This window comes from Ananas comosus, linkage group 19 (assembly GCF_001540865.1).
Source record: "Ananas comosus cultivar F153 linkage group 19, ASM154086v1, whole genome shotgun sequence".
Taxonomy (NCBI): Eukaryota; Viridiplantae; Streptophyta; class Magnoliopsida; order Poales; family Bromeliaceae; genus Ananas; species Ananas comosus.
The window spans coordinates 107,780-119,431 of record NC_033639.1 but is presented as its reverse complement, the minus strand read 5'-3'; the positions used below and the strand labels follow the sequence as shown (position 1 = coordinate 119,431).

Below are 11,652 nucleotides of genomic sequence, written 5' to 3'. Positions count from 1 at the left end.
TTTTTTCACTGCTTGGGACTTTAATATATAAATAATACACACAAAATAAAACCCTTCTATTTTACTAATTATTTACTTAAATTAAAAAGTTTAGGCATAGGCTCCAATAGGCCAGCCCATGCCACACTAAGCGGAGCGTGAATAGCAATTAAGCTTTGTTTAAATATTTTTCAAATTATATTGTTTAATTTCCAACCAAATAATTTTTAAAAAATTATAAACGTTTTAAAATTCTATTGGAAGAATTTTAACCTTTAAATTTTTGTCCAAATGATTTTTAAGTTCTATTTTTTTTAAAAAAAAAGTTTAAATTATTTAACCATAATATCGCTACTGATTGTTAAAAACCTCTATAAATATTATATTTTAAACAATTTAAATATAAAAATTTATAAAATAAAAAACTGGGCCGGAACGGGCCGGTCCAGCCTGGCCTGACATGGACTGGTGTATTAGGGACTAAGGGCCCTGCTGGGCCACAAACCCGAAAAGTTCGCCCAGGCTGGGAGTGGCCTAATCTACTGACGGGACGGGCCGAGCAGGCCCTGGCCCAACTACAAGATATCCTCGGTTGGTGCAACTCTCATAATGAGATAGGTCTCCGGGCTAAAAAAGGGCCCTGTCCATGCTATTATCATATAATGTCATTCATTGTATTGGAAAGTTTCCTCTTGCATCTGGGAACATACAATGGCCCGGCCTGCTATTGGTCAAAGCTTGGTCCGAATATAAACTTTGATTTTATGCTGAGGTATAACAGGGTAAATTATATAAGAGATCCAATTCTCTAACCTTTTACTCAAAACTTGAAATAAGTACCTAACATTTTGGACCCTCTTTCATTACCTAGGAATTTTGGGAAAAAAAAACCATTTGGAGTCCTCGAGTTCAATCTTCAACATTTTTATGCCTTAATTTTTTTTCTTGTTGTCATTGCGTTATTGCAGTAATATTTAGCTACTAATACATCTAATAGTGTCATAATGAAAATATTTGAGAGGCTAGCACGATGATGCTAATGCAGACCGCATCAAATGTCGGATTAGAAAAATAAAATTAATTATGTGATATGAGTATGCATTCTATACGCTACTTTTCCTCTCAGTAAGAGACACCTTTTATTTTGAGTATATTCCATTTTTCTGATCTTTTCTTTTCAATTGCTACATCTAATTTTTTTTGTAAAGTACAGAAATATCAAATTTTCCATAAATTTTTGAAGGGCCCATGGGCCACACGAGCTAATTCAATAGTAAACATCAAGGACTATTGTAAAGAACAATAATTCTAGCATAGTCTTGACACGTCGAAATAAGCCCGCCTCACAATCGGGCTTAGTTTCTCAAAACAAATTTGAGACCATCCGGCCCGTAGGCCAATAAAATGGTTGTTTTATGGGCTACGTACTAAGGCCTGGTCCAAATAATGCTTAGATTTGGGTTTGTGCTTGAACAAGGTTGTGACAGCTCATTTGATTTTCGAATATTCTAGCCCGAGTAAGAATTTTTTTTTTTTTTTGTACGACCATCTAGATACGAATTTAAAGTTGAACCAAGCTTGACAGGGCAAAATATATGTTTTCCCAAAGTGCTATAAGCCGATTAAATGCTGATACATATGCTGCAGGTTCAAAACAGATTCAAATATGATATTTTATTTTAGGTTGAGCTGCAACATGATTGTGAAAACTCTTCTACTTTTTCAAAATTAGGCGTAACTGACTTTAATTGATCTTGAGTTTTCCATCGAATGCTTATTACGTGTATTTAAAATAGTAAATTAAGTCTCCAAGTTAAGCTCGATTCAAATATGAGTGAAGGGTTTGAAGAATACTCTTCTACTCTTTTTTTTTTTTTGAGAACATAATTTATTTATTAAAAAAATAAATTTAGTAATATGAGAGAGGCAAAGAGGTCTTGCCACAAAGGGACCAAAAGAAAAGTAAAAAGGTAATAAAACATGTACATTCTGCATTAAAACTTATGAATCTTTTTTTTTTTTTGCACTTGCTGTATTATATCAATTTTTCTTGAAAAGTCTGGAAAAAATTTTTATGAGAATTGACGCTACCTTTCCTTATATATACGTGAATTGGTTCGCAAAGATTGAAAATCCAAAATTGTGAATACGAGAATTTACGCTTTTAATAAATCATTTAGCGGTCCTTCCTGTGTGTCCTCTCAAATTGTAAATATTAAGATCATTTAGTAAACAAAAATTAAATTCATACTTTCAAGTTTGTAAGAAAGTCTTCACATACTTTAATTTTGCGCACATTTTCTTTTCTTGCTTCAAAGTTGGACGCCAGGACGGAGACTTGCCAAGTAGAAGGCCGCCCTCTGCTATATGGACCGGTATTGCTGGTGCCTACTATTTGTAACAATGTTGCAACACTATGTGGAGCCCTCAGCCTATTTGGGCCCACCATGTCCATTCGCGTCCGAAGCTATACAATATAATAATGGGCGCGATTACAGATGGGCCATTTCTAGGCCTAAATATTTAGTCTATGGTCTAACGCTTGCGACTGTGTAAACCAAGTTAGTTACAGATCACTGTCATGCATGATTTTGGCAGGATTGTTTTCAATTTGTTTAGTAAATACTAAATAGTATTAAAATACTGATTTTAGTGTTTAATATTTGCAGGTCAAGAATCTTTATTATATATAAAAGTGGAAAGTGGATCTTACATACTAAGCATACTTTGTGCTCTTTACAATAGATTTACAATATGGAATGCTGGTTTACATGTAATCAAATCAAACCACGATGCATTAGAGTCGAGTTTGTCATTTTCAGGATATTCGCTTAAACTAATGGTTGCATCAGGATATTTATTTCATAGTTATGAATAAACATGCATTAGATGGTTGATGTAACCTAAGACCTACTATAAACTCTATATCCTAAACTCCAAAGTCCCGAAAACATTAAACTCTAAAACCTAAACCATAGAGGTCAAATTGTTCATTTTGTTTTAGCGTAATTACTTGTTTATTATTTTCTCTTTTTTTTTGTTCCCTTGCCGTCACTCGATAAAGCATTTGGAAAAAGAATCTTTGCATCAGATAAAATATTCATTGTTTTTAGGAACAGGATTGGATCTAGGAAGGAAATCGTATGGATCTATTTTTTGTTTGTATATTTTGGGGATAAACCATTAAAAATGCTAGCAATGTTCAATATTTTATCAGCTCCCAATGCGATCACAAAGATTTTGCAAAATTAGGCCCAAATTAGTTTGACCGGGATTGGATTTTTCGAAGCCCCATACGTCTACGCTGCGAGAACAAACGAGCTTGTAGGACTATAAATGGTAGATTGATAGGCCGAGTGGACTGGTTGTGATTCCTACAGGCCTATAAAATGGCATTTTCGTAGGCTGGGAGCCTAAGCCGGACCCAAAGTTACATATTGGGTTGATCTGCTGCAGGACTGAAAACACTATTTTGGTACAGATTAGGTTGATCTGCTGCATGAGTGAAAACACTATTTTGGTCTACACAAATCAGGCCCAAATTAGGTTTGGCCTAGCTTTGGTCCGAATATGAACTAAATAGACTGAAGAGCCGTGTGATTTTCCTAAATTCGGCTTCAAAAAGGGGTTGGGTTCTCTCAACCGTAGCTCATAGGCCTAATAAAAGGGTAAGTTGTGAGCTATAGCCCAACCTATGACTATGAATACACCAGGCGCCATCCTTGGATTTTTCTCACCCAATGCCGATAGGGCTGTATGTGTAAAAAATAGATTCATAGGCCATGGCCCCAAATTGGTTCGATGAATGAAATCTGTAGACGACCGAAGTCCTAACGTCGTTTGATAGACAGGTTGCCAACGCAAAGCCCGATCCAATTAAAAAACTGACATGTTGGATTGAGCTGCAGAATCACTATAAACAAAGCACCGACTCCGTCTTCGGAATTGGGCGGAAGGTACGTTCACCGGGCTTAGATATTTTGTCACCAAACGCCCATAGGCCTAAACATTTGCATAATCATAGAAAGAGAGGCTGCAAAACTAAAGCCCAAATATGAACTGACATTTTAGACTAAATATTTGTGAATTTTTCAAAATTCGGTCCAAACTACTTCACCCGTGTGGTCTACTGTAGATCTATATATATATATATATATATATATATATATATATATATATATATATATATATATATTTTAAAAAATAGGGTTTAGACTTAGTATTCAATTTTTTTTTTAAAAAAAGGGATTGATTGATTTGAATGGGTGGATGGGCCTACTGGGCCGTAACAAAGAATATTTCTCCATATCGTTATCCAACAGAGATGAAAATATTTATGATTGCTAATGAGCTATCACGGAAATATATATCTCTCTGTACTTTCTTCTCAGGGGAGATGGAAACATTTCTTTTCCATTCTAGTTTTGCAATGTGCTATAATTAGATTTTAATTTGTTCAATAATTTTACACTCTTTTGATTATATTACATTACACAAAATTTTATGTTAATTTCAACTAAAGGCCACTTCAATCATTATTAAACTTTCCCATGTATCCCATCACTCCTGTCCACAAGAAATTCGGGCCAACTTCCAATGTACCAAAGCTTTTGATAAAATTATATGAGAACAATCGATTTTTCTAAATTCGTGGAATTTTTATTTCTTAATAGTTAGAAAGAAAAACTTTGCGGAATAGCGTCAAAATAAGAAATTTCACTCACGGAGTCTAACATAAGATAACATGAAAGCCTTGCACAACCCTTCAAAATATGATTCATAACGCTTTAAACTACAGATCAAATTATATCACTTATTTCGAAATGTAATTTTATGACCACTGCGCGGAGAAGCCGGAGCTTATACAACGAGCTAAACTGGACTTTGATTGCTTGAGAATTATTTCAGGTTAAAAAATGAAAACACTCCAAAGGTAAGACATAACAAAGCCAATACCTCAGCCTTTGAGTGGGCTCTAGGCCTCTTTTTCCATGAGCTAAGTGCCTAGGCCTATATGTTGTTAGACGAAACTATGCACAAATGTGGTGTGACATTGTTGCGGCCCGGATTGAATCCAATGTTTTCTTGTTGGGCCGGATCTTTTTCAATTGCCCATAGGGTCTCAGCTCATTTTTTCGTTTTCCGGAGATCACTCTTTTATCTTCCCGTCAAATTGTACAAATTGCCTATAGTTGAGGGGGTCTCCGAGAATTTGTACCATTGTGTAATCGGATTGGGCCTGATTCGGTCCGTACATAAAGCTAAACGAATGGATTGGGTCTTTAGCCCATACGACGACGCTGCTGAGGCTTCCATTTGACGCTCTCTCTTCCCGCTCAGTCCTCTCATTTCCCCTCCGATCGCTCGTTTCCTCGCTTTAGTCGTTCCCCCGATTCCTGCATCGACAAAACCTTAGAGCGAGCCTGTGCTTCTCCTTCGATCGCTTGATTCCTCGAATGGAGAAACCCAATGGCGTGCCCTCCCTTGCTTTTCTGATCCCCGATTACCTCTCGCCATTGGTGGGCGAGGTATTTCCCTTTGGAGTTAGGGTTCGAAGCGAAAGAGGTAATCGATTTATCCCTGTTCATCGATCTTCAAATCCCTTTTTATTTAGTTCTTAGTTGCTATATCTATTTAGCTATTTCACGATTTGCTTTAGTTTCTTCAGATTTTAAGATGGAATCCGTGATCTTCATATTTTGATACGCATCTCTTTTCAGTACTTTCTTGCAGACGGAAAATTATTGCAGTGAGATGAGAACGACATTCAAGAGACTCTGAATGTTCCGAGACGAGATCAGAGAGGACACCATTGCGCAGCTAGATGAATGTATCAAACGTTGAACGCCAGCATGGATAAGGTCAAATTATCTTTTCATAATCTATTTTTCTTTCACATATCTGCTCTGCATACAATTTTAGGATGCAGATCAACCAATAAAACAACAGGAGAGCTATCGACTCTTCTTAAGAAAAGGCTTATAGTAAGAACATCATAAGTTCAGAACTAAATTATACAATTCAAGGCGCAGTTACTTTTCCTCTTCTTTGACTTCCTTGTGCTTGCACACATCTAGTAGCTTAGAGGTAGCCTTATTTTAGGCAACATACACATTGGGCTACTCCTTCGATGTTGATTACGATTTTTAAATGTTGATCATGCATGGAACTTAGATAAGTAGTCATCTCTTGTCAATTTTAAATCTAACCGGTGGTTTCTTTTGGGTCGCCAAGGGATAGATGTGATGCTCCGAACTAGAGATTGGTCTTAGTTATGAATGAGTGCATGTTTTGATAAGAGTTCATATTTGGTGCAAAATGGCTTTTTATAACATCAATAAGTGAGGCGAACTGAANATAGGTCATGGTTGGTTGTACCATTAGGACTCAAACAGAGATATACGTTGAAATGAAACATTTCTATTAAGAGAAAAGGTCATTTTGGATAAAATAGGTTGGAGACTTAGATTATGTTATTAAGCAAATAGTTGATACAAAATTTTTGAGGGACTTAGTATACCCATGACCAGCCAATCCCTTACCAAAATCAACTGTGGGATGAATTTGGTTTGGCCCATGTAATGCTATTATTTGGATGCAAATCCATCCTACCCAATCAAGTAACCCTGCTACTTTTTCTAACATATTGAGTATAAAATTCAACTAGTTCTTTCTAACCTTCTCGTTTTATTTCTTTAACTAATGATTGATACTGTGATTGGTGAAGAAAACATCTTTATGCTTCCTTTCCATCTCTTTAATGAAGATACTCTTCCTTCTCCTTCTTTCTCTTATTGTAGTTGTTTATAAACATTTTGTTAATTGTTCCATTTATATATTATCCTTTTCCGGCCACTATCCTTTATCCTTCCTTTTCCCCTTTCTTTCTCTTCTTTGTTTGTGGTTTTCTTTTATGTAGTATTTGATTTTTGTTTGTTGTCATTTTACATACGTTTTGTTTTACCACTCCTACTCTTCCTTTGACAGAGCTCATCTTTCCTCTTCCTCATTTGACTCTTTCATATATGCTTTTTACCTGATTTCTTTCTATGTTCTTTCCTTGCTTGGATGTCTCATTTCCTCACGTGCCTATATTTCGTCCTATCTTTCTATATTCTCCTCTTCATTATTGTTTCAATATTGATGTTTCAAGGTATTATTTAAGATTTGGGAGAAGGTAATGATATTTTTAAAACTAGTCGTATATATAGACGATCAATTCGGAAACTATATTCAAATCAGTTGATTAAAACATTTGAGTGGATTTGTTTTGCCTGCATGATCATAAGATTTCGGGTAATTTAAAACTCATTTTACAATTTATTCCTTTGTTCATCGAAGCACACTGCTGTTTTGCTGGGTGAATATCTTTTTATTGTGTATATTGCTTTCCTTTATTCTTTTATAGAGCTATTGAGTTCGAAATCTTGAATATTCTATCTACACTAACTTTTCTAAAGGATCATGTCACACCTCCAATGGTTGGACATTTTGCGTTGTCCGCTTAAACTTTGAATCCTTTGGTAAGAACCTCTTACTTTTAGCTTATCCTTTTTCTTGACAACCTAATCATGACCACTCATCTTTCGCTCTCACTCTATTTCAAAATTAAGATCCTCTTTCTTTCTCTCTCTCTATTTCAAAACTAAGATCGAGGAACTGAAATTTAAACTCCCTCGAGATCGAGGACAGTGGAGGGAAGAGAAATTTGGGAAAAAAGATTTCGGGCGAGAATAAAAATAGGTTCGCTAGGAGCTAGTTCTGGTGGATTTAGTGACTGACCACCTCATTAGAATGAAGATAAGGCATCAATAAATTGTTTATTGTTGGCAAAGAAAAATTAGTTTTTTAGTTTTACTTTTACGGCATATGGGCTGTGACGACCTGCTCAAAGTTCTTAATGCTAAACTAGTGTAGTGACCCGCGCGATGCAGCGAAAAAAAATATTTTAATAAAAATTTACAAATTAAATAAATAAATATGAATGTAAAGAAGAAAAAAAATATAACTATATTTGACTAGACTTAATAATATAAAAAATACATTAAAAAATATTTAAAATGAAATCACAACTCAACAAAAATTAATAAAAGAAACAAAAAAAAAGAAAGTAAGAATTATACGAGAAGAAAAATTATTACATAGATATTATAAAAGAATGTTTGAAATATTGCAAGTGAAAGATAACAAATATTAAAGAGCACACTGAAAAGATTTTATATGTCCGATTCTTTTTTTGACGCAAATCATATTTTTTTAAAAAATCAATAGTGAAGTGACCCGAGCATTATATATATATATATATATATATATACACACACACGCGCGCGGGCGACATCGATGCGATATTTTAATTATTGTATAATACACTATGATAATAATCCAATATTATAAGTGTCACATTAGTGTCGGTTTGTATTTAAGAGGAAAAATATAGAAACCAACAATAAAACCAACAATAAAAAGCCCCTTGAATAAGCTTCTCAAAAAAGGGAGAAAAAATCCCCATAATAATATTGGGAAAAATATTCTAAACATTCAAGACAAAAAAAGAATCATCTCTCTGAAACAAAAGGAAACTTTTCAAGAAGTTAGAACGAATTAAAAAAAACAAAAAATGTGCCAAAAATAAAAAAAAAAAAACACCCAAAAATGCTTTCCTAAGCTCCAAGCGAACAACAAATTAAATGTGAAAAACGAAAAAAGAAACTACTGCTAGAAGTAGAGCTATAAGAAATCGAACCTTCTATTCTATTGCGCTCTCAATTCAACAGGTGGAAGGTCAATAATCCTACAAAATTTTGTTGAAGTGCATGCATTCAATTGTGGTTTTATTGGGAGATGAGGAGGAAACGGTTTTGGAAGATGAGGGGTTTTGGAGGTTGGGAGATGAGAGGGAATAGTTTTGGTGCAATTATATACATTCAATTGTGGTTTTATTGGGAGATGAGGAGGGAACGGTTTTGGAAGATGAGGAGTTTTGGAGGTTGGGAGATGAGAGGGAATAGTTTTGGTGCAATTATATGCATTCAATTGTGGTTTTATTGGGAGATGAGAAGAGAACGGTTTTGGAAGATGAGGAGTTTTGGAGGTTGAGAGATGAAAGGGAGGAGTTTTGAAAGAAGGAGGTAATGCCATGTCAGCAAGATATTGGAGATTCATGGATTAGTATAGATAGATTATTACAATCTCATTAGAACAACAATTGTAAATTACAACCTCATTAGAACAACAAAGCCATAAAATTGTTTCCTCTAGCCCAAGGATTGTTAGTTTTTAAGGCCTATGGGCTATGTCAGCCCATTTAAGTCTTTAATGCCCAGTTACTACTAAACGAGCACGTACAAACTGCCTAGGCTCAGGCCTTGTGAGAATAAGTCTTTCTCTGAGCGTTTTTTTTAAAATGTAAATATTAGGAATATATAAAATGTATAGTTAGAAAAATATTATTTCTGCGTCTCGGGAGTGGGCCTATACTAAGGCCCCAATTTCCAGGCTTGGCCGGATTGGAGCCTACAAGTATAAGTGGCGGGCAGAACCCTGTAGCCTCCCAGCCTTGGCCTAATATGGACTTCCGGGCCGAGTAGGACGCCTGATCTTGAGAAGGGCAATAATTAGGTCATCAAACCTTCAATATTAACCCATGAAGCTCCGAGCCTGTGGAAGTCCCCTATTTACGAGCCGGGCCGGATCCAAGCTGGACCATAATCTGGTTGTCCAACCTTCATTCTAATGAGCGGCCTTGCGAAAAAATTAGATAACATTAATAGATTGGGCCCAAAATAATAAACTTGATTTCCATAGCCCATTATCAGATCCATATCCATAATTTCATGTCAGATCAGGATACAGATTGAGATTATGGTTGAAAAATAATACAATTTATTATTTGCGGACTTTACAATATTCTAGTTGGCTGAACACAAAAAGAGAACCATATTGTAGTAAAATAAAATTTTTTAAACAATAGGATGACTAAATGAAAATGTGCTGGGAGCAAATTGAAGTTTCCCTCTTAATTATTTTTTCTTGTACACCCCTATCGGGATGTACAAGGTATACCCCACCCTTGGATGGGTGGGGTGTATACCCTACACCCCCAAAGAGGTGTACCGCCAACATTTGCTCATTATTTTTTATGAATTGTTCTCCAATACAATCATTTATAATACAAAGTTCAGCAATTCATTATCGTTTGTTGCCTATTAGCTGAGCTAATTACCAATTAACCACAACTTAAAAATGTACTTATCCACTATTACGCAGGTGAGCATTTGCAAATGCATAAAGTAAAGTTGTTTAACCCTTACGTAGTAAAGAAGATGTAGCAGGTGAATTAAGATTGGTGGTGATGCCATGCCACGTGCAAATCTCATGATCTTGTGATCAGCCTTTATGGATGATTTTGTTATCAAATTGTACAGTTTTTAACTTGCCGAATTTTATTAGACCAACTATCAATTTTTTAACCAAAAAAATTGCAGCTTATTATATGAAGAATTATTGAATATAAGATATCAAAATAGATAAATAATGTTATTTTTATATAGTATTAAGGGTGCGTTTTGGTCCGCGTTATCTTTTTAAGATTTCTAGTAATCCAATAGGAATAAAAAAATATGATGGTATTTGGCTAAACGTAGTAAGTAATCTAGTTGGTAATATTAAATTTACTTGGTAATGAGATTCATCCCAAAGTACTAATCCCATTTCCTTGAGAGGGGGTATCCTCATATTAATAGATTGAGGGTAATCATAATATGTCTAATCACTTTCTTTCTCTCTACCCGCCGGCTAATTCGTATTATTTTTTTTTACACTCTAATCTCATATCTCTCTCTAAACTATTTTTCTCTCTCTAAACTAAGCTCTCTCTTTTCCTCTTTTTCTAAAATCTCAACTCTCTCACTTCCTCTAACTTCGACTATATTTTTCTTTCTATTTTTTAAATTATGTTTTCTCTTTCTAACTTATGTTTCCAACATCTTTTTTGTTGAAATTTTTTTATAGCATTATTTAAAATTAATTAAAAAAATAAATAAATTAATTGTATATTTTTTATAATCTAAATAATATGACTAAATAATATGACCGTACGAACTAAATATAAGAATATCACATTCTTAGTAATAGGATGAATAGAAATAAGATTCTCGAAGATCTTTTCATTTCTAGTAATCTTTTATAATTCGAACCAAACGCGCCCTACGTACCAAATTTAAGTATTTCAGTTTGCCCCAATACTTAATGTTATACAAAAGTATTTTGCACCAAATACAAACCCTTGGATAGAAAAACTTGCATTTATTTAGAACTAAGGCCCTGTTTGGATGCATAGTTAAAAAACTCCATGGAATTTTTATTCTATGGTTTTGGTCTAAATGAAATACGGAATTCTGTAACTACAAAAAAAATTCCACAACTTCATTTTTAAGCTGTTTGGATACATATCATACAATTCCACAGTATTTATAACAATTAAATTTCTAAAATTTTAAAATTCAAAATTCAAAACTCAAAATTCAAAATCCAAAATTCAAAATTTAAAAATAAAATTTTAAAAATTAAAAATAAAAATTCAAAATATAAAATTAAAATTTAAAATTTAAAATTTAAAAAGTAAATTAGATTTTATGTTTTAAATTTGAAATTTGAAATTTGGAATTTGAAATT

At 34.1% G+C, this 11,652-nt stretch overlaps 1 long non-coding RNA gene across 7 annotated transcripts in view; it reads left to right on the top strand.

Annotated features, from left to right (window-relative positions):
• The window catches only part of LOC109724900, a 28,372-nt gene continuing 21,965 nt past the window's right edge, over nt 5,246-11,652 (top strand). For 2 of the 7 annotated variants that reach the window (XR_002220110.1, XR_002220109.1), the window contains exons 1-2: nt 5,248-5,544; nt 5,700-5,840. This is a non-coding gene — a long non-coding RNA (uncharacterized LOC109724900). Of the gene's footprint in view, nt 5,545-5,699; nt 5,841-11,652 lie in introns of all 7 variants that reach the window. The other 5 variants (XR_002220107.1, XR_002220106.1, XR_002220108.1 and 2 more) reach the window with 5 other exon arrangements.